Below are 24,967 nucleotides of genomic sequence, written 5' to 3' on the forward strand. Positions count from 1 at the left end.
TACTTCCAATAAGATCATAGATAAAGCTAAAATGTCCATTGTCTCTATTATTACTTAACATAGGTCTAGAAATACTAGCTATAACAATAAGATGGAAAAATAAATTTAGTGAAAAAACAATACAAAAACCAAAATCATTGCTATTTTGGAAATTACATAACAGGTTACATGGAATCCTAGAGATTTATTTTTTAAATGACAAAATTAAATCATTTGGCAAAGTAGCAGATTCTAACATTAACTCATAGAAATTATTAACTTGTGCCTTATTATAGATTGTTTGTTGAAAATAATTGATAAAACCCATTATCAAAATAAATAAAAATAAATTCCATTAAAATGGCACATTTCCATCATCAATCCTAATTAATATAACTAAGAATTTGAATGGGGCAAAAATATTCTCTTATTCTTTTATCAGGTGAGGATGTCTCTGACTCAATTATAGATTTATGTCAATTCAATATATAAACTAGGAGGAAATTGTACACAGGAATTATATGATAAAAAAACTGGGAAAGACAGTTTTTAAATTTAATTAATTTTAAATTTAAATTTTAAATTTTAAAAATTAGAATCAATTTTAAAACCATCAAGGACTCTAAAAGACTACTGATGAATCATGCTTATCTCTTCGGTATTAGAAATAGGATACTGAGGGAGATATTTTTGGTTGTAATAACTGGGATACTCTGGTTGACTAGAGAGATACTAGGGGGAACCTCAGGGTGCCTAGTTGTAATGGAGATAGAAATACTTCTGAGAGATAGAGAGATGCTACTAGAGAGAGATATTCTGGGGTTGCCTATTGATCACTACTGATGGCTAATAGATTAATATTTTTCCTACCCTCCTCCTCCCTCAATACCACACTTCACCACCCTTCTTCTGAAGCCTTTGACTTCGCCCCTCTACCTTGAGGGGGCTCTGAGGTTTATGAGGAAACACTCTTTTCTCTTCCTTTTTCAAGTAAGGTGATTTATTGGGAACAACAGGATGGAGGACTGAGGTAAGATGAGGTGAGAGGGATAGGGTTGTCTCTAGTCTATAAGAAGGGTTAGAAGGATTTTGGGAAATGTCAGTCCTGTCACAGCTGTGACATAAAGTCTATCAGGGAGATGGAGGACAACTGTTTAATCTTCTTTCTTCTTCCTTCAAACTCAAATATACAATCAGTTCTTCAGGTTCAACTACCACCATCAGCCACACAAAACCTTCTTCTTGCCTCCCCTCTCCAAAGCCAAGAGCCTTCAGCCTAGGACAGAAGCTAACAGGGGACCTGTTCCCAGTTTCTTCCCTCTCCAGCCTGGCTTGACTCTCCAACTGACTTTTCTGGGAACATTCTATTTGGAATGTTTACCTTGACAGATGATGTCCCCAGCTTTCTGTCTTGCATGCATGAAGTTCTCTCTTCCTTCATGCCTCTTCCACACTTCCTAGCAGAGAGATAGGCTAAGGATAAGTCAGAAGTGCAGAGAGACACATTTTAAGAATTAGCCAAAGTATGGGTTTGTTTTCTTGACTCTATATGTTACAAGGGACACATTTTATTTGGGGTATGGGAAAGTTATAGAAGAGAGAGGATGATAGTATATCTCACAAAAAAAGGGAAAAAAATTAAAAGTAACAATATTGGATTGAGAGATTGGAAAGCTGTATTTGAGCACTGGGTATACCACTTAGTAAATATAGTATATTACACTGGGTTATTCACTTTGCTACTCTGGGATTCATTTTATTTTCTCATAAATAAGTCAGGCAGTTAGCCTAGATTATCCCGTAGGTCCCTTCCAGCTCAAATATTATGTGCCTTTATGGTCTGAGACCAAATGCATAGACATATTCTAGCTAGAGAGGAAGGGATTGAGAATTTTAAATCAGGTTCCATTGTTTAAGTAAAGCCTCTTCTGTATTCTTTTCACAGATCACAGAATGGATGGTTAGCAAAGTTATATGGTTGATGTTATATTGATTTAACATGAAGAAAAAAAATATCTAAGCAACAAAAGATGTTGAACATCAAAGAACAGGATACAACAAAGTCTTACTACAGGCAGTGTTATTAAATAAAATTAGAGACAGTCTGAGTTCATAGATATTTCATAACTATATTCCCATTTCATTTTATATTAAAATTTTTGGTGTGGTTGTAACATTTCTGGATATTAGCAATATTATCTATAGCTACCCAGTGACAAAACATCTGAAATTAACATGAGGAGAATAAAAAGCAAAGCTGAGACCCATCATCCCACAGAGAAAGATGTAGAGAGAGCAATGTGGCAGTCAAGTGTCTCAAAAATTGCAAATGCTATCAAATAATATAGTTCTTTATTTTGCAAAGTTCTCTATTTAGTGATGTTTCCCACTATGGCCACATGTATTTTACCCCCATACATACTGTTTTGGTTGAGTTTTCTGAGTTGATTTGTCACCTGAAAATAGATACTATCAATGAGGAGGCATATTTTGGGGATATTACTCATGTATATTATTCTCAGCTGCAGATAGCTTTCATTATCTTCTGCCTAAAAATTTAAGTGGCTCTTATTACTTCTCCCTTCTGCTTCCCTTCCTCCTCTCTGTACTTCTCTCTTTATCTCTTTATTCTCTTTTCTCCCCCAATCTGTTCCTCCCTTCCTCTTTTACCATTCTTTTCTCCTACTCAATTCCTCTCTTCTGCCTTTTCAGTTCTTACCCTTTCCCACCCTTTCCTGTATTTCACTTTCCATCCTCTTACTTTTCTCTCTCCAGCTCCTTCTTTCTCCCTTTCTCTCCTCCACATCCTCCCTCTTTCTAATCCCTATATTCTTCCCATACTTCTTCCTCTCTCCACATTCTTCTTCTCTTTCCTTCATTGCTCCTACACATGCATGTGCGCGAGCGCGCGCACACACACACACACACACACACACACACACACACACACCAAATGGATTAATAAGATCTAGACTATGAAAACATGAAAAAAAATCAGTCAGACTTTTAAAAATTATGTTGGCCACCTGGTGAACACTGAATAAAAAATAATACATTCATTCTTTTGGAAAGTATTATTTAGACCATAGGTATCAAGTGGCCATGAGGTCTGGCAACACTTCTGAATACTACCTAATCTAGATGAAAAAGTTACTGGGAAACATTTATAAAAATAAATAAAAATGCAAAAGAATATAGATAATATAAATACGTGATATTCTAAGTCAATAAATGGCCTACAGGGACCATATATATTTAGAGGTCCAATTCCATTTAAGTTTAACACCACTGTTTTAGATAATTTGATGCATAGAAACAATCTCTGACAGCAAATACATTGATATATATTGCATATATATGTATATATATATATCCCTCATTTCAGGGCAAAAGTAGCATTTAATAAGTACTTTGTCTATGAAAATGAATGGAGAATGGAGATCCACTTTCATGTAGTCCATCAAGGGATTAAGATAAAAGTATTGCTAGCCATAATATTAAACAGTACATGAGGAATACTGAATATTGAATAATGTATTATGTCATGTATGAGAGAAAGTATTGATTATGAACATCAGAGAAGGAAGACTGGAATACAAGTTAAAGGAAATGGATTTAATGTATGAATAGGAATTCAGGAGTGAAAAGGCAGAAAAGGAAATCGAGGAATAGGATAAGCTATGTAAATGGGAAAAATATGGGCTGCATATAGAATTGTTAAGAATATCAGACTAGATGTAGTGGAAAGTGTAAAGAACAGTGCTGTGTGAATTCAGATTGGAAAAGTGAGGTGGTAACATATTGTTTTCTTGTTTTTTTATACCCATTAGAATTAGTTTATTTAGTCAATTTAGAACATTATTCCTTGGTTACAATACTCACTTTATTTCCCTCCCTCCCCTCCACTCACCCTTCCCGCAGCCAACACACAATTCCACTGGGTATTACTTGTGTCCTTGATCAGAACCTATTTCCATGTTGTTGGTGTTTACACTAGGATGTTCATTTAGAGTCTACATCACCAACCATATCCCCCTCGACCCATGTATTCAAGCAGTTGTTTTTCTTTGGTGTTTTTGCTCCCACAGTGTTTCCTCTGAATGTGGATAGTGGTTTTTCTCATAGATTCCTCCAAGTTGTTCAGGATCACTACATTGCCACTAATGGAGAAGTCCATTACACTCGATTGTACCACAGTGTATCAGTCTCTGTGTACAATGCTCCTGGTTCTGCTCCTCTCACTCTGCATCAATTCCTGGAGGTTGTTCCAGTCCCCATGGAATTCCTCCACTTTATTATTCCTTTTAGCACAATAGTATTCCATCACCAACATATATCACAATTTGTTCAGCCATTCCCCAACCCCTCATTTTCCAATTTCTTGCCACCACAAAGAGCTCAGCTATGGATATTCTTGTACAAGTCTTTTTCCTTATTATCTCTTCGGGGTACAAACTCAGCAGTGCTATGGCTGGATCAAAAGGCAGACAGTCTTTTAGCCCCCTTTGGGTATAGTTCTAAATTTCCCTCTAGAATGGCTGGATCAATTCATAAGTCCACCAGCAATGCATTAATGTCCCGACCTCCACATCCCCTCCAGCATTCATTACTTTCTTCTGCTGTCATGTTAGCCAATCTGCTAGGTGTGAGGTGATACCTCAGAGTTGTTTTGATTTGCATTTCTCTGATTATAAGAGATTTAGAGCACTTTTTCATGTGCTTATTAATAGTTTTGATTTCTTTAACTGAAAACTGTCTATTCATGTCCCTTGCCCATTTATCAAATGGAGAATGGCTTGGTTTATTTCTTTATAAGGTGGTAACAGATTGTGAAGGGCCAGATGGGCCACAGAAGCATAGTTTGAACTTTACCCAGAAGTCAGCTTGAGGCAGTAAATCCATTACCATATAGGCTAGAAATATCAGATAACTTCAGATATATGTGAAGATTGGAGCTATCTCCTTATTGTAACAATGAAGATACTTAGCTCTTTCTTTATTGTGAAGATAAAATTGTAATCTCCTGATTGTAACAATGAAGGTATTTAGGTCTTACTTTATAGTGAAGCTAGAATTTTAAGCTATAATCTACTTTTAGGTTTTAACTACAAAAAGGTATTAAGTAACTACAAAAAATGAATTAACCACAAAAAGGTGTTAAGTAACTAAAAAGGTGAATTAACCACAAAGAGGTATTAAGTAACCCCAAAAGATATAATCATTGAGCAAATTTGACACATAAGATAAGCATAAAATTGTAAAAAGAAAAAAATCAAGGGAATCAGTAGGCTTAAATTAATCACATTCCCTACATGGAGAATTGATAACTAGACATCTGTGCTTCACTCTCTTATTGGGAAGGTAACTAGTTTATTTCCATTGAAGATGTTTTCAGATGGTTTATATAAATGATACTTATAGTTTTGAGGAACACTGCATTTATAACAATGCTCCCTAGTGTTTTTAATAGGAATGGGTTCTTTCTGCATCTTTTGAAATAATCAAATGGTTTCTGTTGATTTTCTTGTTGATATGGTCAGTTATACTGATAGTTTTCCTAGTACTGAATTATCCCATTATTACTCATATAAAACTAACCTGTTCATAGTGTTTGATCTTTTTGCTATATTGCTTTAATCTCCTTAGTGTCTGAACCAGATGTGATATATGACTATAATAGAATACTATTGTGCTATTAGAAATGACAAAAGTTGATTACAAAAAAACTTGGAAAGAATTATATGAAGGCACTTGAAGTGAATAGAACCAGGAAAACATTATACACAGTAATAACAGTGTATGATGATCAATTGTAAACAATTTAACTATTATCAACAAAGCAAGGATCCAGGACAACTCCAAGAGACTTATGACCAAAATAAGATATATCCATTGCCATAGTAGGAATAGATGGAGTTGAGATAGGTATTAAAGCATACCATTCTTTGCTTTCTTTTCTTTTATTTATTTTCTTTGATAAAATTTTGCAATGTATTAAATATGTAGGATAAGTAAAAGTTAAGAATCAAAGATAATACCAAGGTTAATATCATAGTTACCTGGGGAAATTATGGTATCTTAGGCATAATAAGAATTTAGAAGATGGGATGCCACAAGTTTAAAGACAAGTTGTTATGATTATGTTGAGTTTCAGAACATGTTTAAAAATTCTTTCATGACTGAAGCTCAGGAGAGAGACTAGGGCTAGATATATAAATTTAGATGTCATCTAAATGTAAATGATAATCGAACCTATGGGAGCTGATGAGATCGCTAAATGGGATAATATAAAAAAGCAAAAACAGGGCCCTGGGGGGAAAAAAACCTTGGAGAATATTTATAACTAATTTCATAATCAGGATGAAGATATAACATCAAAGAAAGGGTAGGAAAGTATTTGTTTTTATTTTCAAATAAGTTATTTATTCAGAAAAGAAAGACTTGCTAATGCCCCCCCCAAAAAAAAAACAGAATCTCAAACTCCATGGATAAAGAAACACAACAAAAAAGCACAAAAACTGGAAACAGATACTCATCAACTGGAAGAGACCTAAAAGAACTGTAATATATGAAAGTATACCAAAATGGGTCATATTCATAAATTGAAGTGATATAAAATAAATCAGATCAATTAAAATAAGATTTTATTAAAAAAAAGAAACTATTTAAATTTTACCTTGGTTACCTGCTGGCTGTGTGACTATGAATAAGTGACAACTATTTTGAAACTCTTTTTCCAATTCATAAAGTGGGGATGTCAATAATATTATGAGGATTGTTGTGAAAGTTGCATGAAATAATATATGTGAAGTGCAATGAATACCACAAAGCAGTAGAAAATAGTTGCACAGGCTTCTAACCCTTTGTTAATGAGGAGTCTGAGGGTATTTGGGAAGTTCTAACCTTCAGTGGGTTAAGGAAACAGTCACAGTATAAAACATTGATATGCTGAACTTTTTTTTTTGGACGGGTAAGTAGTACAAGCATAATTATCTTCAATTTACATGTGAGGAAAATGAGGTTCAAAGAGCTCAGTTAGGAACTTCTTGTATTCTTCACAGCTATCTTGTGGAAGAGGAATGAAGGCATCATTTCTTGCATTTTATAGATTAAAAAAGCTGGATTTCAGTCTACTTAAATGGCTATTTTCAAGATCACAGGGATAGAAAGGGGCTAAGTCGGCTGACTTCTGCCTCCCTTGGAAGTTAAAAACACTATAATCAAATTGAGAGAAAGAAGAGACAACATGGTTCCATTTTCAAGAAAGTGTTCTCCACGCCCACACTGATTTTTCTCTCCAAAGGTTGGAGCAATGACCTAGAATAGCTGTGGACAAAGTTCTTCCAACCAGTACACCACAAGCATAATTATGTGGAATCCTCACATCCCTCTGAGGCAATGGGTCTGTGTGGGCAGTCCTCCCTACTAATAAACCTTGGGGGCTTAGACCACACTTTCAAACTTCTTATTATCCTTATTAGAGGAAATAGGACAGCTGCTTCTGGGAAAGACAAGCTGGAAAGGCCCCATTTGGGGAACTATATTTCATCGCACTGTATCTGTCTGCAAACATCTGGAGAGCTGCCTCGGCAGAAGCAGATGAAGCAGCAAGCCCTCACTGAGGACCCTTGCTCTGGAGTATGCCTTAAAGACCTCTGTATGCCCAAGGACTTGAAAGGGAACTCTGCAGAATAGTCATTCCTACCAACAGTTACAACAGATGTCAACTCAGTTAGAGTAGGGTTCATCACTTGGCACCCCCCTGCCCTGCCACCAGTTACACTTGGCACCTGACCACCTTACAAGCCTAAACCTTAATGGAGACTAGGAATGATACGATACTGAATTACAGGTAAACATGCCTAAAGTCTCTTCAGTTTTCTTCCTTTTTTCCCCTCAAGGCTGTGAAAATAATTTCCTGGGGCTCTGGAATCTGTTTTCCAGGAGCATTCCCATCTGCCATACTAATTACCAAGCAGCAGCCCCCTGGGCAGGCAGGCACACACTTTATTTGCATTTAATTCCCAAGAACTGCTCTGAAAGGATATGCTTTCTCCTAAAGCTTAGGTAGGAGAGTGAACAATTAGAAGAATCAAGGAAAATCTTTTTCTGCACTTTAGAAATAACCAACACTCCATCCTACTTTTTTCTTGTGCTACTGTCTAACCAAAATCCTACTGTATATGTCCTGAGTCTGGAGTGAGAAAGACCTGAGTTCAAATCACATTCCAGTCACTTCCTAGCTGGGTGATGCAGGGCAAGCCACTTAATGAACATAACAATAAGACCTGGAGTGGAGTATTGGATTAATGACATTACAGCACAAATCTGTTGAGGGCAAATACTGAGAATAATGTAGGCACTGGCAGGTTGAACACCTGGAAGCTGAACTAGAGATAATAAAATCTTAAAAAAGACTCCCCCAACTACTCCTCTTGCTTAAGTGAGGTCTCATGTTCCTTTCTGTGTTTCTTCCTGCTAAGATATAGGATCACTCCCCAACTTTTCTCACAATAGAGAAATAATATTTGTCACTTTCATTACAAGTTCCATTAGGACATGATAAAAGTTTATTTTGAGTAGAGGGGTCTTATTCAATTAAAGAACTGAAAATATGGTCCTCCTCCTCCTCAGACCATATTTCTTACTGAGGACCAGAATTCTGAATCAAGGAGGTACTGCCTTGTTTGTTGATAGAAAGCCAACCATGATCTGACAGGGACCACTCTTTCCTGAATTTTCTTGTACCATAAAGTTCAAATAGTAATAAAATCATTCCTACCAAATAAAATAAAGCACTTTAGAAGTCATCCAAAACCAATTGCCTCACTTTATAGTAGAGGAAATTGAGGTCTAGAGGTTGGGATCAAGCTGGGATTCAAACCCAGATTCTCTGCCTCCAAATGCAGCATTATTTCCATTGTACCATGGTACTTCTATGACCAAGGTAATTGGTGCCACTTTCTACCTATATAGTACAATAAGGAACTATTTGAATGGTAACTACAGATCAGGCTATTAATGTTCTTCCTTCCTCCCTTCCTCCCTTCTTCTTTCCCCTTCCTTCCTTCTTTTCTCCCTTCACCCTCTCTTCTTCCCTCCCCCCTTTCTGTTGATTCTCCTATTGGTCTCTCTAATCAACTCAAAGGTGAGTTTATGATATCTCAAATGAAATACTCTTTCTCTTCTCTAAATTAAGTAAGGGATTTATTGGGAAGAAAGGAAAGATCAAATTGGAAGGAGAAAGGATATGGGATTTCCCTACTACTAAATTGAGTCTTAGGTTGAAGGATGGTGGAATATAGTTCAATTTGGGGAAATGGCTGATAGGTCTCGAAATTCAGTCACTATCACAGCAGAGCAAATCAGAGAGACTTTGTCCTTTTTTCTTTTGTCTTCCAAGCCAAAAGACCCTTCTGCTTTCTGTGTTCCAGGCCAAAGCCAAGAGACAACAGACTTCTATCTGTCTTCAAAGCCAAAGACCTCAGACTGACTTTCTGTCTCCCAAACCAAGAGTTCAGACTTCAGTTGGTCTGCTCCCTTCCTCCAACTGCTTCTCCTGGTCACATTCCAAACAGAATGTTTGAATGACAGGTCATCAGTCCCAGCTATTCCTGTCTTGTTGCAGGCTTTCCCAATTTCTCTCTTCCACAGTATATGGCTGAACAGACAGAACCCCAACAGGATTGCCATTTCTGTTTGATGTGTTGATGAGTACTCCTGATATTGATCATTGCATCGACTATACCCAAGGTTTGCTTATAAGCATTTAACAACTAACTTTCTGAAAAAAAATTAAAAGTTCTTGGGACAAACATTTATACTTACTCTGCATTATTAATGCTTTAAGTCTAGAATCCAACAGAACAATAAGTCAAGTTCTGATTTGTAGAATTTTCTGATGTTCAATGTATATAAATGATCATGTCAAAAATTAAATAGTTTGTTCACTGGAGTCATTTGAAACTGGCTTTAGCATACCTTCAATTCTATATCATAACCAAACAAATTCTTAACAGATTGGGATGTAAGAAAGTAACACATGGCCTTATGATTTAGTATCTAAATGATCTTAGATTGTTCAATCACTCTCAGCTTCCTTTTCCCTATCTGTAAAAGCAGGAGAAATAATCCTACTTGCACTAGGTAGTTGTGAGGAAGGTGTATGGCAAACATTGCAGGGGCTACATCTAATCTCGAATACTAATCTTTGACTTTTTTTAAGGGAACTTTTTTGCAAAACGTGGTATAAAGAAATTAATACTAGACTTGGAATCAGAAGAGACATGGATTCAAATCCAAAGTCAAAGATTCATCCATGGGCAAGTCATGTAATCTCTCTGCTCCTTAGTTTCTCTATCCATAAACCTGGGATAACATTTCTACTCTATATCTCACTAGATTATTATGCTACCTTATATGTGTAAGCCTAGACTCAAAGCCCATATGATAAAACTCTCCTCATTGACAGAAACTGATTCTTCAAAGCAATAGAATTTTGAGGCCCAGATTACATACATAAAGAACTTTATGAACTTTAAAAAGGTCTTCTCTTATTACTATCTATTTTGGTGACCTTATAGCTGTCCATAGCTCTTCTAGGTAACCCTAAATTTGTACAAAAAGATACAAGGATCGTTGCTCCTTCCAGAACCTTTTTGGTGAACAAAGTGTGGCATAATGTAATAAGTAATGAGAATCAGAAGTTGAATTCCAGGAAGTTCTAGCTACTTTCTAGTTATGTGATCAAGATCCACTTAAAATTCTAGAGCACAAATTTCCTTAACTATAAAAATTAGATCTACTTCATAGGAATGAGGTAAAGATTCAATTCAATAAGATGCCAAAAATATTTCCAAGGTGCCATATAAATGAAGGATGTTAGGGAAAAATAGAGAGAAAAAGTATTGAGAAAACCTCAAATGCCAGTGTGGAGTCAAGCTTTGTCAGGCCTGCCAAAACAAAGAAACACTAACTTAGGAATACTGTAACATGTTCTATGGGAACCAGTCTAATGATAGAAATTCTGGGACATGAATAAACCACTAACATTTAAATGATTGCATATCTGGCAATTCTTTGGAATCTGCATCTGGTGATTTCAAACAGACATTACTTCTAAAGGCATTTTTCATGAAAAAATGATGCTATAGTACTTATTTCCAGGCACTGGTGGGCTAACAGTGAAAGTTTGCTCAATCAGTAGACCTAGGCTGAGGTAGATTTGATCTGGCACAAAAGGAGCACTTAAATGTCATAGAATCAGAATCAGGCAGTTGCTTTTACCGAGGTACAAAAAGACATGAGGAGCAGAGCTCCCCCCCAGAGACTTTCATTATCTTAAAAGGCAAAACTACCCCAGGTGGAAAGAGTCTGCAGTTGCTCCCTGAGGCCTCTCTTTTCTAGATATTTTCCCATCAGAGATCCCAAAACTTGGATTCCTATAATCTATCTAGCCACAATCAGCTGGTGCCAACTGCATAGTGTTTGAGTCAATTATTGCCAATCATTCTGACAGATAGTCCTCAGTGAAGGAAGCAGCCAGCTCATCACTACCAGTGGCAGTGAGCTGCCCTTCTCCCTCCCCTCCAAACCAGCTGGGGCAGAAAACATCCACCCCAAAGCAATTCCCATTCCCTTGTTCCATAGCTTCATCAAGATGGGCGCTACCCTGGCATCTCTCCTACCTTCTTGTTCTTGGTTTTCATTTTTGGGCTAGAGGGTAAATTGGAGGTAAAACAGAAAACTGTTCAAGTAACTGAATGCAGGAGGCTTCATCAATGTCCAAAGGCTGTAATGTGCTTGTTATCCGTGATGGGGATGCACTACTGTCCAAGCTGATGTGCCTAACTGCTGCCTGAGAAAAAGAAAGTCAGGCTCTGCCCTAGAGGAACTTACAAGTGAATGCTGGTACCCAGCATGAGGATGGTGGAGTCAAAACTAAGCAGAGCAGCTGGTGGTGACTGAAGAGATGGAGGAGATGCTGAGCTTTCTAGAAAGTGAGGCTTTGCGAGGAGTATTTGCTCCATCATCAACTCTCCAATCAGAAGGGCAGAGAAAACAGATGGTATTGATGAGATGTAAGAAACAAAACTGAGCCAATCTCTATAATCATGAATATCCTGAGGGAGTAAGAAATAATAAGAAGCAGCTAACAAAATGAAGAGAGGGCTGAGATCCCCTCAGACAGTACAAACCTGGTACGAACAGAGGCAGCTAGATGGCAGAGTGGATAAATCCAGCATTAGATGCTTACTGGCTGTGAGCCTGGGCAACTCACTGGACCTCCGTTTGCTTCAGTTTCCTCAACTAAAATGGGGGTTATCCAAAGGAATTGTGCATACGCTATGGGGCAGGGGAAGGGAAAAGGGAGAGAAAGAATATGAATCATGTAACCATAGAAAAATAATCTAAATTAATTAAATCAAAAATTTTAATTAAAAATAAATAATATAAAATGGGGGTTGTAATAGCATCTAAATCATAGGGTTGATGGGAGGATCAAATGAAATAATATTTGTAAAGCACTTAGCACAGTACCAGATGCATAGTAGATATTAAATAGATGCTTATACCCTTCCCCTACATGAAATAGTCTATGCCACAGACTTTGAATCAGATGGTTGTCCATACAGAAATACAAAAATATCCATTCAGGCTCCCTTAATCTGTAAAGAAATGCTCAATAGTTATAGCTGAAAGTGACCCACACAGTTGTACTTTCAGCTCTGAGGAACTCCAGAAAGGGCAACTGGGGACCCCAGAAGCTCCCAGGAGTCACATCCTTTCCAGATGTCCATGCAACAAAGGATTTGTACCCTCTGTTCCAGTTCATCCACCTGAAGGCACTAAGCAGTGGCCAGTTATAGTGTTAAAGTCTCTTGCTGCCAGCCATATTATTTCTGCACTAACCACAGAAGAATCCTTGAGCTATTACAGAATGGCAGAGAAAAGAAAACTCAGGAGAGCTACAATTCAGTTTATCTATATGAGTCATGAACCTAAGATCCAAATACACTGTTTCAACCACATCAAGGTGGCCCAGCTGTTCATTCAGTAAATACTTATAAAACAGGATTGTTTTTGTTTTTTTAATAAGCACATCGGGCAACATTTGGGATAAGCAGGAAGGCATCTGGGCTGAAAGGTGATAGGGTTTCACAAAGGGAACAATGGAATGAGTCAAAAGAGGAGGTGGACTCCTGCATTTGACACCTACAGAATGTGTAACTATGAGAAAGTGACAAACTTCTTTTAAATCTCAGTTTTCTCATCCTTAAAATAGAGATAAAAAGATTTGCAATTACCTACATTGCAACATTCTTATAAATAGAATTCTTGTAAAAATAGTTAAAACATTACCTATCCTTACTGTTTTATTTTGCTTTTTCTTTGTGATGGGAAAATTGTGAGGGAGGAAAGGAAGAGAGAGAGATATAGGTAAGTGAAAGTATTTGGAATACTTTGAACTTCCCCTATCACAATGAGTGGAACATTAGTGGAGGAAGTCTATTTAATAGAATGAAAAACACTTTCTATCAAATATTATATTTTTAGAGTTTTGGGTTCCATTTAGTAAATCCAAGGCACATATGGATAGATTGATGCATTGATACTAATAGATTAAGATTCCAATAAAATAACTATATCTTTGAAGTCAGGAACTATTTTCCTTTTTTTTTCAAATAAATCCTTACCTTCTGTCTTAGACTAGATACTAAATATCAGTTCCAAGGCAGAAGAGCGATAAGGGCTAGGCAATCAGGTTAAGTGATTTATACAGGGTTACAAAGCGAGGAAGTGTCCAAAGCCAGATTTGAATACAGAACCTTCCATCTCCAGGCCATGTACCTGCTTCATTTACTTTTTAATTCTCTACTTTAAACTACTTGTCCAGGCATAAGAAAGCAGAGCTAAAGATTCTGCAATCATACTCTGCATGCAATTATATTTTGTTTTTTGCCAGTTCATTTTCCTTTTCTTCTTTTCCAACATTCTGTTTGATCGCCTTTAATCAATTCTTGGCAATTTGCTAAACAAATGTTATCCAATGCCTTCAATTTATTTTCAAAGATTTGGGTCCAGTTGAACCAAGAATATGTAATCAATGCAAATAACATCCTTTATCTACTCCTAGATTTCTGCTCATAAATCATGCTATGACAGGACCTCTATCTGAAGGATACATCACTATTACAAATTCTCCTTGCCTAGTACCAGATCACAAAATCTTCATCAATCAAGTTCCTTTTATTTTTGTCCCATTTCCTTCCTTCACTTCTTAGCACAGACACATTCATTTCTCAAACTCTTCCTTTCCAGTATGTTCATTTTCAACTTTAATTTTCTGGCCAATCTATTCACTCAATTCTTTTTTTTTCTCTCTTAGAGGCTTTTCTCTGAATATACTATTAGAGCAGAAAATTTTCTCTGTATTATTTTCATTTGCTACATATAACGTCTCTGAAAAGGTTAATCTATCTGTATGTAGTTTTCAATTTTGTGCCTATTCCAATTCTCTAAATTTAAAATAAAATCAGGAAAATTTGATATCACTTGGGCTCTGGATATATGAAATTTATCTGATCTACCTATTTTCCTTGATCATAATAGCTCATTCCTCAGCCTGTTCCCTCATGTACATAATGAGGAGGTTGGGCTAGGAGGTTTCTAAGGCTCTTTCAAGCCTGAAACCTATGCTAAGAGAAAGAAAATCCTAAATGTTCTGTCAAGAATATAAGTGTCTCTCTGTGACCAAGAGCTAGAATTTAACAAAGACCTTAGACAGATTATAACATAAACATCCTGATGCTCAAGACTTTCCCTAAGGATACACACACACCTAGAGCAGGGGAACACAAACCCAGCCAAATAGGGAAAGGTGATTTGATTCCATGAGGGGGAAAATAAGTTAACACCTTTTTCTCTTGTTCAACCTCCTTTCAGACAATAAATTTAGGCTTAAACATGAGGGTCATTTTAGGAACTTCAGGCTAAGTAAAGCTGGGCTGTCCCTGCTTTTGTATAAATAAGGTCTGTAGGCAGTCACAGTCTAGGAGAGGGGCTGGTACCCTTCTAATGACTAAAAGCAAGACATGTTGCCTTCCTGTCCCCATATCTCATTTGCCTTGACTCACTGAATAGGGTAACATTTTTAAAATTTCTTCCACCTCCATATACTTCCAAGCTTTACATTTATAAATCTTTTCTGTGTATAAGTTGAAAGTCTGAGTTTGAAATTCCTTATGTTCAGCAGTAATAATCATAAAATATACTTATATTGCATTTTAATATATGTATAAAATTATTTTATTATATAAATAAATAACAAGTGCAAAGCATTATATAAACACACACATATCCATTAGGAAAGGCTATAGGATGGGTGTGTATATCCTATAAGACTTGCAATGTGCCTGTAAAGAAGGGGCAAGAATATGATCTTTTCATTTTATTTTATTTTATTTTCATGCCAAAATGTTGCAATTTTATTTCTCATTATGGATTTTGTAAGTCCTTGGTTGAATTTTTTTCCTCTAAATGTTTGGTCTATAAAGGGGGGAAAAGAAAACTTAGCCAATATATTTAAGTTGATTTTCAAGATATTGTAACAATTCATTTCTAAATGCTGGTTAGTGGTTAGAAGTAGAATAGGTGGAGTAATTTAACTAGTATAAAGATAAAACGATATTCAATAAATAAGTATTATATTTTAAAAGTTTTATTAATAATAAAATAAAAAAACTACCTAACAGCTCAGATAGCAAGAGAAGAGAGTGAGAGGGAGGAGCTACAGAACTGTAAAACAATAGCATCATCATGCAAACATGGAGGCTCAGGAAAAGGGAAAAGGATTCTAGGTAATACAGAAAGGAATTTTGGGTAGTAGAGTTTTCAGGGTTCAAGAATTTACAACTATACACTAGATTATCCCAAATTTTATGAAAATTATATTTTGTCTTCTAGGGAGCTTTTTTTTTATCTTTTCATTTTACAGATAAGACCAAGTAGGTAGGTAGCATGTCCATGTTCACTTCTCTAGAAAGTGGCTGAGTAAGAATTTCAACTCAGATCTTTATGACCACAACTGGCACCAAAATTCAGTATATATAAAATCATGTTCATGAATTGAAAGTTCCTTGAGAGCAAAAGCTATTTCCTTGCTGTCTTTTTATCTCCAGTGGCTGGCACAAAGCTTAATAATTGCTTGTTGATTGAATGATTCATGATGCCTCTCTAATTCATTATATAGCTAAACAGGATGAGTACAAAAAAAGGAGCTGAAGCATCTTATTTTCTGTAGTTTGGGAAAGTAAGGCTATTCTTTCTGTATTAGTAATATTCATGATTGTTCTTTTAAAATGAATGTTAAATTTAAGAACTACATTATCAAAATGATAATGACTCATTGACATTTTAGCATTCATACAAAAAAGTTAAGTAGGGGGCAGCTGGGTAGCTTAGTGGATTGAGAGCCAGGCCTGGAGACAGGAGGTCCTAGGTTCAAATCTGGCCTCAGACACTTCCCAGCTGTGTGACCCTGGGCAAGTCACTTGACCCCCATTGCCTAACCCTTACCACTCTTCTGCCTTGAAGCCAATACACAGTATTGACTCCAAGACAGAAGGTAAGGGTTTAAAAAAAAAAGTTAAGTAATTGGTTTTAGGGTGGCTTTGGTCACTTTATATCCAATTACTAAACTAGACAACCATTATTAAATATTTTGTTATTTGAAGTTGAGTCCTATAAACTTAAAGGTTCAACCTAATTTGATTTAAGCTATATTTAAGCAACCTTTATACATATATATGAATACTTTTAATAGTGGCACAAAAATATCTTCACTTGTCAAAAATAAGCAGAATTGTAAGTTTGTGCTCCAAACATTTCAAAGTCAAAGAAAATTTTAAAATAATTAGCAAAATCATTCTAATTTATAGAAACAAAAGGTATGCTATTGTAAATATTGGGGAAAAAATAAAAGGTTTAAACTTCAAATCTAATTCCAACAGTAAGTAGAATTGATGTCAATTGAAGCCTCTCTATGCCTTCTATAGTAGGCAGTTTTGTGAAATGCAATGACTAGAAGAAAAAAAAATAATTTGGTACCAAATTTCCTAGTTATTAATGTCTCTGGATTTATTAGAGTTCTCTATTGATAACAAACTCACAACTGATATCTATGTCCTAAAATTATCCATCTTGGTAGGTTCTAGCAGAGCCTGTGCTCCATTGTCACAGCTTTCAAGAACCATGGGTCAATTTCAGAACTCTGAAGCAATGGAGGAGGGATTTTGTGGAAGGATGGAGACAAATGACCTCTACAATACCAAAAAAAAAAAACAGTAACAGTTCTCAGTCAACAGCTTTTATGGTAGATATCTGTCTTCACTACATTACTATAGAACAGTACATACTATTAAAATCTATAACCTGAAGCAAATGTGACTCCTCATATCACTTTAGTAACTGTGTATTAGGGACCTTTGGTGCATATTTGGAATTTACTGCCTTTTATAAGCTAGATGCTGATTTATGAAGAAACTCACATGTGGTTTTTTACTTCACAAAAGCAACTGAAGCACATTTGGATATTATTAAATTGAAAGAGATAATATATTGCCCAGGTCTGAAGAACTAATTTTGAAATGTTTCTTTAAGATAAATAGTGTATCAACTCAGTCTTAAATGTCATCACTTTTGAGGACCTACTAAGTAAATTTACAGACAAGTACATGTTTGGAAAGGAATATCTGGGCATGTCTGTCACAAATTATTACATCCAAGGATGTTGATATTACTATATCAGTCCCCACCAAAAAAAAAAACAACAAAAAAGAAGAGATCTACAAGTAATGGAATACATTCTGATAAAAGTGAGGTATTCCATCTTAAGATATGGTTGCTTTTTCCATCTTATTGCACATTACATCATGTATAATTCTCCAGAGACTTTTATTCACTTAAGATGGGCTGACAAATGATCTGTAAAAAGGAAAAAAAAAATGCCTCCAGCCATAGGCAAAGAAGGAGGAGATATCAGTGTCTGATCTCTCATAGTGAAACCCTGAAAACTAGAGCAATAATACTTGTTGCAAACAGTTCTTATCTGAAATCTGGTTTCTTAGCTATTCCTTTAAAATTGGAACTGATCCCCCATATGCTTTGGGTTTCCTGTAATGAAATGAGAAGTTTAAAAAGATAGTATTTCATAGATGTTTTCAACTTTCTAAAGTAAGCTTATAGCAAATCTAAAACACAAATCTAAAATACCTTAGTGTTCACTTGACCATGAAAAGTACTTCAAGTGTATCCTTTACACTTTAGTCCTTTACACTTTACACTTTAGAGGGCACATTAGTTCCCGCATTATAGGAAGATGAATTTAGTATTAGAAAGAATTGTAGATATCACTTAGTCCAGCTATTCTCCCTTACTCATTAGGAAACTGAAGATCAGAGTTAATGACTTGCCCATGGTCATCCAAGTTGTAAGTGATGGATTGGAGTCCAGGTTACTTCACTCAGATTCAGGGCTCTTTTTCCATTTTTTTCATGCTGCCTTCCTACTTTGACCTCCCCAAAATTCTCAACACCAGGACAACAACAAGTGATTTCTCTTCCATAGAGCAATTAACCATATTGCTGCTAGATAGGAAAATTACTGAATCTCTCATGAGGCAAAACAACTTCCCCAAAAGTGCTTATTTTCTAAGTTAACTGTCCAATCTGTGAGTAAACAAGCTCTTTCCCCTTGTCAGGGCATAAGAAATCATTCAAAGGTTTACTCCAGACTGTTCCTCTTGAGAATTAAGAACAGGATCAGTTCATCCTAATTCTTCAACTCATTGTGTGGACATGAAGCTATTTGTCTTGGTGGTAGTGGTTGTTGTTGTTATAAAAATAGCATGTATATAGCCCTTAAGTTTGCAAAGCATGGTAAATATATTATCTCTTTTGATCCTCTGGAAACACTAATGAGGAAGGTGCTACTATCATCCCCATTTTACAAATGAGGAAAGTGAGTCTGAGAAAGGTTAAATGATTCTGAGGTAGAATTTTAATTCAACTCTTTTTGTCTTCAAATACAGTGTTCTTACCCATTCTGCCACCTAATTTGTAGTAAAAAACCTCTAGTGTGGTTTGCAGGTGGAAGATGTCAACATGCCAAAATCATCATCTCCAAGAAGGAAGATGTAAGAAGGACTTTTTTCCTGTGTCATTCCAAAGATTATTTTATTCTTTGCTCAACAGGTAACTCAAAAATAATCAATTTGCTAATGTCATAAATAACCCTTTGGACATATACTTCAATTTCATGACAGCATGAAATAGAATTAATTGTTCTGTCTCCTGAACTGAATTTCCTTAGCCTAGGAAAGCTTATAATTCTTTGCATTGCTCACTTTAAAATTTAAAAAGTTCTTGCTGTTTCATTAGAGTAGGCACGCTCGCTAGATGGTCACTGTCATCTCATAGAATCCATTACAGCCTATATAAGATTCATCTCAAGTATTGGATGTTGTCCTTTGTATAGAAGTGGACCAAAATGATATCTCTTCTGGCTCATGCATAAATTAGATTTAAGTGAGTCTAGGTTGCTGGAAGTTGTCATTCTCAACTTTCTTCCAGAATTAAAATTCAACAAGACAATAGTTAAGACAGTTGGTGATGACTCAGGATGTAGACTTGGCCATGTTTATGTCTAATCAAGCTCTAAGCTCTCCAAAGCTCCTGCTTCCATAGCCTTCATGACTGTTGAAAGAAATTATTCTAATCTGTTCCTTCTGCTAAGGGACCTCTTCACATGCTTGGGGGGTGGGGGTGGGGGACAACTCACCAAGAATGGTTTGAAGCCTGTCTATTAGCTACCCTTAACTTGGTTTTTGCTACCTATTCTAATGGTTTACTGACTGTGGCCCCTGTGCATGCTATACTTAGAGACTTAGATAAGGGACGAGGGGCAGGTGGACACCAAAGAAAGAAAGCATCTCTGAAAAGAGCTTGGCAAACTCTCACATAGAGGTACTGGTGAGAAAATGAAATGAGAGGTAAAGTGCATAGAGTGTAGGGTGAAAAATATAAGATCTTGGCTGGAATGCAAAGAGAAGAGTTCCAAAGAGAACACCCCATCTTAAGTACTACTTTCTTCATGAAGCCTTTCCTGACCACTGACCCCACAAGCTAACTACACTTGACCTCTCTGGTTTACAGTATTTTGTATTTAATTTGTATTTGCTTATACAGGTTTTTTGTTTAGTTGCCCCAGCCAAGGATTTTTGTTCTACTAGTAGTATTGCCTTTTGAAATATGTCACATTCGATATAAAGCCTTTCCTGATTCTCCCATTTTTTACTCTCTTCTTTCTCCAAACTCTCTTTTATTTTATATAAATTTACATTTTACATAAATTTTATATAAATATTTTACAAGTATCCCTTCCAAATCTTGGGGGTTCAAGGTAGAGTGCCCCCATGATTTGAAAAATCCATAGAAAAAATTTGCCCCTTCCTTCATACTAGGAAAGAAGTCTGATATTTTTTTCAAAATTTCTTTTATAAGGTATTTACATATTTATTATAAAATTTGGGTTAAGTACTTCACTCATAGATTATATTTGCCTTTTCTAGCCTTTGTGTGGCATCTACTGGCTTTTGCATTCCTTTTACAAACTTTTAAACTTTTTATTAATTTTACCTTTAAAAAAGAAATTGTATGTTTATGGTATTAAAAGATAAAATATATTAATATTGAACAATATCATACATATATTTATACATTTCTAAGTTTCTAAATTTTTTTTCTGTCATCTTCTGGCCTTTGTGTATATCTGCAGCTTCCACAAAACCTCCCCAAAATTCCTTTTTAATTTCTTATGCTTTCCCACAATATATCCAAACTATAATAGAGAAAGTTGAGATATAGAAGTGATACCCACATTCTGTTTAAAATTAAATATGTATGTATTGTCTCATTATTTGATGCCTTTACTTTTTTAATTTGTATCCTTTATACCTAGAAGAATATCTGCCACCCAGAATATATAAACTAAACACTACTTCTAGTAGAAACAAAAGGGATATTGATAATGACAATGATAGAATCTGTCATTCATACCTTACTTTAAGGTTTACAAAGCACTTTACATTTATTACCTAATTTAATCCACACAACAATTTTGGAGGTAGGTGCTTTAATTAACCCCAACTTACAATAAAGAAACTGTGGTTGAATGGAGCTATGTCATTTAGCCAGGATCATACAGTTTAAAAGCATCTGAAGCAGGATTTGAATTTAGAGCTTCCTCTCCCCAGCTGTGGCCTTCTACTCAGTGACCACCTGCTGTCTCAATCAAGTTACTTTGATTTTTGGCTGATTTCTGTGATCACCTTCATGCTATAAGGAGCCTGAGAAAAGGGATATTAGTAAAACTCTGCTCTTCATTGACTCTTGCACTTTTTCACTAATTTAAGAAAGCAAGAATTTCTTCAGAATGGGCAACAACTTGTCCTGAAGAAGATCACAAACCATTACCCAACATGCCTTTGGCAGATCATCTTCATGGATACTTATGGGCAAAAATCCATCGCCTTGTGACTTTGAAGTCTGTTTTTAGGTGATGAGACCCTATTTGGAACAAATGATCCAGAATTTGATATTGTTTCATACTTAATCATTCACTTTAAATAGCAGTTATCTCATTTTCCTTACTTCATCCAATTGTATCACACATGCTTGAAAGGTGACTATTCTATTAGTAAGAGATAGCAAAAGCAATCTGGAAAGTCATTATTAGGAAGACTTTAAATCATGCTTCACTTCCTGGCATGTTGGAGTCTAGGAATCTCTGAAATAGTTGGGAGCAGAATGGGTAATGTCTCTCAAGACTATGAATCTGTTGGGAACTACAGATAAAAGTGCAACATTGGGCCTCATCTTTCAACAGTTCCTAATTATTTGTAAAGAGAAAAATGTTTTCGTTATAATATAAAGAACACATTTCTAATCAACCATCCCTGATTTTAACTTGAAATCTGAGGATAGATCATCTTAAAAAGGACTAGTTGGAGAGAGAGGGCTTTGTGTTTTAGAAGTTTACATTGAATTAAACAATTAGCAAGTATTAAAAAAAAAATACACATAACACACAAGGATCCAGATACTTAATAGCTACTGGAGATATTAATACATTTTTAAAAAATTCTACTTGCAAAAATCTTCGCCTCTAAAGGAAGAGGTAATACATATTGAAGAGAAAGAGAGACAGAGACTGAAACAGACAGAAACAAAAGACAGTGACACAGAGAGAGGACAAATACAAATAACTTCTAACATGCTCTGTGTGAGATGAGATTCAGTGTGTAATTCGCAGAGTAGTATTTGACTTGTTGTAACCCCAATTTTCAAGACCTCTTAGTATTACTAAATCTAAGGACTAAAACTGCCTCCCCACCTCCAAACCCATTAATTTTTTAGTTTTCCTGATATTTTCAAAAGTCTTGAGAAGAAGAGTTTATCTGTACTCTGGGAAGAAAGCCAAACTATAAGAGAAGCTGAAGGAAGGAAAGTACAGGGAGTTTCAAAAGTATCATTATGGTCCCTAGCCTGGGAATCCTCTGGTAGTCACAGGTTTTTCTGTGTCATGGGGTCTTTAGGGGTATATCATGTGGAAAATCACACGCTCAAGACTGTAAATGTCACTGCCCCCCCAACCCCCACCTACTTTGGGATGATTGGACTGAGGGGAGGAGGAGAATCTTGTGTCAGGATTATTATAAAAGTCTTTGATTGTACTTAGAAGAAGAGAGGCCATTTTTGCCCCAAGCAGGTTGCTTGTGTGGGCAGAATCTCTTTTCCTTCCCTTCCTTTTCCCCTCATTCCCCCTTCTCTGCTGTCCACTGTTTTCTCCCAATAAAGGAGTTTTTCTCTGCCAGTATCTTATCAAGCCTTCAGTCTGCTCATTAGAATCATTTCTGGGGGACCAAGCCCCACCAGAATTCTACTCCACATGAAACTAAATTCAAGTTGAAAGAAGTTGGAGAGGGCTAGTTCTAGCAGGTGAGGGGATCAGGGAAGCTTCCTGAACAGTGTGGTGTTTTTTGAGCTATCTCTTGAAAATGGGGAACAAAATGCCTCTGTTTCAACAGTTAAGTTACACTTTGTTTTGAGACAACAAAAAGACTGGGCTTGAGTGTTCAAAGAAGTGCAAAGAATATAGAAAAGACATTTTTTTTTAAATGAAGATATTTGGTACATCAATTAATAAGTATTTTATAGTACCTACTTACTGTGAGTCATATTTAATACCCATAGGCACTGCAGATACAAATATATAACTGAGATCATTTGTGGCTTTAAGGAGTTTACATACTTTTAAGGACGTATGACATTTTCTCATATAAAAAATACAGGATATATACTTTGTGGAAAGAAAAAGAACTATTTAAAATTTAGAATACAAACCAGTAAAAATCTTAATTCTATACTTAGTAGCAAGTTTTGTTGTGGCAGAAAAAAATTGGATGAAAAATTATGGAACAGTTAAACAAATTATGATATTGGAATGTAATGGAACTTCAGTTCATCATAAGAAATAATGAAAATGAAGAATTCAGAGAAATATATGAAGACTGAAAGGAATTGGTACAGACAAGTAAATAGACCCAAGAAAATAATATGCATAATAATTAACAAAAGGTCAAAATCAAAAAAAGAAAAAAGAACAAAAAAAACACAAATTAAAAAGAAACTGAACATTATGCATTTATCATTATAAATCTTGGCCCAGGAGAAAAGATGAAAAACAGCACCCCAGCTTTTCTTCAGAGAGGTAAGAGACAACAGATATGGAATGTTGCATACATTTTGAGGCATAAAGAAGGAACATAAGTTCTCAAATGATAAATCAGATAATATAACACTTATAGGCAAGTAAGTGTGTGATTCTTTCATCCTATTGTACATAGGCACAAAAAGATAACGATGATGTTAATCATGATAACAATGGCTCTAGCATACAGTGGATTATGTGCCTCCAATCAAGAGCCCAGATTTCTTGGGTTTCCACCAATTGTTGCTGAGAAGATTCACAGGGAATAAGTGAGATGAAGACTGTAGGGACAATCAGGGGATGGACTGGACTGTGGCTCCCTCCCTTCTTTACCTACTACAACTCCTAATTGTGATTAGGAAAGTTTGCTAACTACTTATTGGAATTAGATGACTGTGCTAACTAATCTTGCTTTCCTAAACCTAAATGTAGCTGACAAAAACTGTTAATGGACAAATAGGAACTTCCTGATTGACACCCGGGTCAGTTTATCATCAGACATAATGAAATGTCTGTCAACTTGTGCCAATCTTCAAAATAATGATGCTGGCGAAGTCTGTTTTGGTTTTGCTCCAATTATTTTCTTTTGTTATAAGAACAGTCTATTAAGGAAATGGATGTGACGTATCTGGAAAAACTAATGGAACTCACCTATAAAACCTAAGAGGATAGGAGAGTGGATTCATAGCCAGAATCCCACAGTAAGCCATCTTTAAGAAACCCTTTTAAAACAGGTAGACACACAAAGAATAAAAGCAAAAGGAAGGAGCACAGTCTACTATGCTTTGGATAAAGTTAAAAAAGAAATACTATTGTGCTATTATAAGAAATGAAAAGCACATTAAAAAAAAGAAAAGAAAGAAATGAAAAGCAGAATAGTTTCATGAAATTCTGGAAATACTGGAAAGTACAGTAAGTAATAGGAAGAATGTCTACCTTCAGAGAATGAACTGATAAATAGAAATGGCATAGTTTTATATATGCACATTTTTGTCAAATGAGGCCTCTGATGGGGAGAGAGATAATTGAGTGTTTTAATGTAACAAATAAGAAATTAAAAATAAATAATATAATAAAATTACTTAAGCTTAAAATATGGAGTTAGAGAAGAATTTGTTTCTGCTATATAAAACATGTTAATTGTATTATCAGATAATGT

The sequence above is a fragment of the Monodelphis domestica genome, chromosome 6 (assembly GCF_027887165.1).
Source record: "Monodelphis domestica isolate mMonDom1 chromosome 6, mMonDom1.pri, whole genome shotgun sequence".
NCBI lineage: Eukaryota > Metazoa > Chordata > Mammalia > Didelphimorphia > Didelphidae > Monodelphis > Monodelphis domestica.